Below are 3,334 nucleotides of genomic sequence, written 5' to 3'. Positions count from 1 at the left end.
AGGGACTTCTTGTTGTTTACATAACACACATGTATCAATGTTTCGGTCAATACAATTATAGCATGGTATATAAACATTTATCATAAACACAAAGATATATAATAACCAATTTATTATTGCCTCTTGGGCATATCTCCAACATACACAGTTCACACAAGTGTTTGCTTCTTAGGTGGAAGGAGATAGGTAGACTGACTCAACAATAAAAATAAAAGAATGGTCCTTCAAAAGGAAAGCATCGATTGCTGTATTTGTGCTAGAGCTTTTATTTTGAAAACATGAAACAATTTTGTCAACGGTAGTAATAAAGCATATGAGTTATGAAAATTATATCTTACAAGTTGCAAGCCTCATGCATAGTATACTAATAGTGCCCGCACCTCGTCCTACTTAACTTGGACTACCGGATCTTCGCATGCCATGTTTCAACCAAGTGTCACAAAGGGTACCTCCATGCCGCTTGTACAAAGGTCTAAGGAGAATGCTCGCATTTCGGATTTCTCGCTTTTGATTATTCTCAACTTAGACATCCATACCGGGACAACATGGACAACAGATAATGGACTCCTCTTAAATGCATAAGCATGTAGCAATGATTATTGTTCTCATATGAGATTGAGGATATATGTCCAAAACTGAAACTTCCACCATGGTTCATGGCTTTAGTTAGCGGCCCAATGTTCTTCTCTAACAATTTTGCATGTTCCAACCACTAAAATGATAGACCTTCAGACAAGACGGACATGCATAGCAACTCACATGATATTCAACAATAGTTGATGGCGTTCCCCGAAGCATGGTTATCGCGCAACAAGCAACTTAATAAAATATAAAGTGCATAAGTACATATTCAATACTACGATAGTTTTTAAGGCTATTTTGTCCCATGAGCTATATATTGCATAGGTGAATGATGGAATTTTAAAGGTAGCACTCAAGCAATTTACTTTGGAATGGCGGAGAAATACCATGTAGTAGGTAGTTATGGTGGACACAAATGGCATAGTAGTTGGCTCAAGGATTTTGGATGCATGAGAAGTATTCCCTCTCGATACAAGGTTTAGGCTAGCAAGGTTATTTGAAGCAAACTCAAGGATGAACAAGTGCAGCAAGACTCACATAAAAGACATATTGTAAATATTATAAGACTCTACACTGTCTTCCTTGTTGTTCAAAACTCAATACTAGATATTATCTAGACCTTAGAGAAACCCAATATGCAAACCAGATTTTAGCAAGCTCTATGTATTTCTTCATTAATGGGTGCAAAGTATATGATGCAAGAGCTTAAACATGAGCACAACAATTACCAAGTATCACATTATCCAAGACATTTTAGAATTACTACATGTAGCATTTTCCAATTCCAACCATATAACAATTTAACGAAGAAGAAACTTCGCCATGAACATTATGAGTAAAGCCTAAGGACACATGTGTCCATATGCAACAGCGGAGCGTGTCTCTCTCCCACAAAGTGAATGCTAGGATCCATCTTATTCAAACAAAAACAAAAACGAAAACAAACCGACGCTCCAAGTAAAGAACACAAGATGTGATTGAATAAAAATATAGTTTCAGGGGAGGAACCCGATGATGTTGTCGATGAAGAAGGGGATGCCTTGGGCATCCCCAAGCTTAGACGCTTGAGTCTTCTTAAAATATGCAGGGGTGAACCACGGGGGCATCCCCAAGCTTAGAGCTTTCACTCCTCTTGATCATAGTATATCATACTCCTCTCTTGACCCTTGAAAACTTCCTTCACACCAAACTTCAAGCAAACTCATTAGAGGGTTAGTGCACAATTAATAATTCACACATTCAGAGGTGACACAATCATTATTTTCACTTCTGGACATTGCATAATGCTACTGGACATTAGTGGATCAAAGAAATAAATCCAATATAGCAAAAGAGGCAATGCGAAATAAAAGGCAGAATCTGTCAAAAACAGAACAGTCCGTAAAGACGAATTTAAAGATGGCACCAGACTTGCTCAAATGGAAAAACTCAAAACTAGTGAAAGTTGCGTACATATCTGAGGATCACGCTCGTAAATTGGCAGATTTTTTCGAATTTTCTACAGAGGACTGTGCCCAGATTCGTGACAGACAGCAATGCTGTTTCTGTGCAGTAATCCCAAATATAACATCAACTTTGACATAGAAACTTTACTTGGCACAAAAACATGATAAGGAGAGGTTGCTACAGTAGTAAACAACTTCCAAGACTCAACAAAACAAAAAATTGCTGTAGGTAAAAACATGGGTTGTCTCCCATAAGCGCTTTTCTTTAACGCCTTTCAGCTAGGCGCAGAAAGTGCAAATCAAGTAACATCGAGAGTAGAAGCATCAACATCATAGCTTGTTCTAATAATAGAATCAAAAGGCAACTTCATTCTCTTTCTAGGGAAGTGTTCCATACCTTTCTTGAGAGGAAATTGATATTTAATATTACCTTCCCTCATATCAATAACAGCACCAACAGATTCGAAGAAAAGGTCTTCCCAACACAATAGGACAAGATGCATTGCATTCGATATCCAAGACAACAAAATCAACGGGGACAAGGTTATTGTTAACCGTAATATGCACATTATCAATCCTCCCCAAAGGTTTCTTTTTAACACTATCGGCAAGATTAACATCCAAATAACAATTCTTCAATGGTGGCAAGTCAAGCATATCATAAATCTTTTTAGGCATAACAGAAATACTTGCACCAAGATCACATAAAGCATTACATTCAAAGTCATTGAATTTCATTTTAATGATGGGCTCCCAACCATCTTCTAACTTTCTAGGAATAGAAGTTTCAAGTTTTAGTTTCTCTTCTCTAGCTTTTATGAGAGCATTTGTAATATGTTTTGTAAAGGCTAAATTTATAGCACTAGCATTAGGACTTTTAGCAAGTTTTTGTAAGAACTTTATAACTTCAGAGATGTGGCAATCATCAAAATCTAAATCATTATGAGCTACAGCAATGGGATCATTGTTCCCAAGGTTGGAAAAAATTTCAGCAGTTTTATCACAAGCAGTTTCAGCAGTTTTAGCAATTTCAGGCAGTTTTGTTCGCTTTGCACTAGGAGTAGAAACTTTGCCAACACCAATTATTTTACCATTGATAGTAGGAGGTGCAGCAACATGTGAAGAATTAGCATTACTAGTGGTGGTAATAGTCCAAACTTTAGCTACATTATTCTCTTTAGCTAGTTTTTCATTTTCTTCTCTATCCCACCTAGCACGCGAGTTCAGCCATTAATCTTATATTCTCATTAATTCTAACTTGGATGGCATTTGCTGTAGTAGTAATCTTATTATCAATATCATTATTA

This window comes from Lolium rigidum, chromosome 6 (assembly GCF_022539505.1).
Source record: "Lolium rigidum isolate FL_2022 chromosome 6, APGP_CSIRO_Lrig_0.1, whole genome shotgun sequence".
Classification (NCBI taxonomy): Eukaryota; Viridiplantae; Streptophyta; class Magnoliopsida; order Poales; family Poaceae; genus Lolium; species Lolium rigidum.
The sequence above is the reverse complement of the archived record's forward strand: the minus strand, read 5'-3'. Positions refer to the sequence as shown.